This window comes from Pristis pectinata, chromosome X, assembly GCF_009764475.1.
Source record: "Pristis pectinata isolate sPriPec2 chromosome X, sPriPec2.1.pri, whole genome shotgun sequence".
In the NCBI taxonomy this organism is placed as follows: Eukaryota; Metazoa; Chordata; class Chondrichthyes; order Rhinopristiformes; family Pristidae; genus Pristis; species Pristis pectinata.
This window is the reverse complement of record NC_067450.1, coordinates 1,429,415-1,430,120: the sequence shown is the minus strand read 5'-3', so window position 1 is coordinate 1,430,120 and position 706 is coordinate 1,429,415.

The following is a 706-nucleotide window of genomic DNA, read 5'->3' as shown; positions in this document are numbered from 1 at the left end:
TACAGATACTTTAAAAGGTGGCAAAGGGGCAGAGTGTGGGTTGCATAGCCAGGGCAAGTGGTAGTCATTTGTTGCTAGGAAGTGAGCTAATAAATGCACAAGGGCACGGTGACATAGTGGTCATATCACTGGACCAACACTCCAGAGATCTACATTAGGGATTTGGCATCAATTTTCACCATGGCACTGAATTCAGTTAATTAAACAAAACCAGTATTAGTAACAGTTATTATGAAACTGTTGCTATTGGTATTGGTATTGGTTTATTATTGTCACTTGTACCGATGTACAGTGAAAAACTTGTCTTGCATACCGTTCGAACAGATCAATTCATTACACAGTGCAGAGTAAAGTGTCACAGCTACAGGGAAGTGCATTGCAGGAAGACAATAAGGTGCAAGGTCATAACGAGGTACATTGTGAGGTCAAGAGTCCATCTCATCGTATAAGGGAACTGTTATCACCGTGGGATAGAAGCTGTCCTTGAGCCTGGAAGTATATGCCCTCAGGCTCCTGTATCTTCTGCCTGATGGAAGAGGAGAGAAGAGAGAATGTCCCGGGTGGGTGGGGTCTTTGATTATGCTGGCTGCTACACCAAGGCAGCGAGAGGTATAGACAGAGTCAATGGAGGGGAGGCTGGTTTCTGTGATGTGCTGGGCTGTGTCCACAACTCTGCAGTTTATTGTGGTCCCGGGCAGAGCAGTTG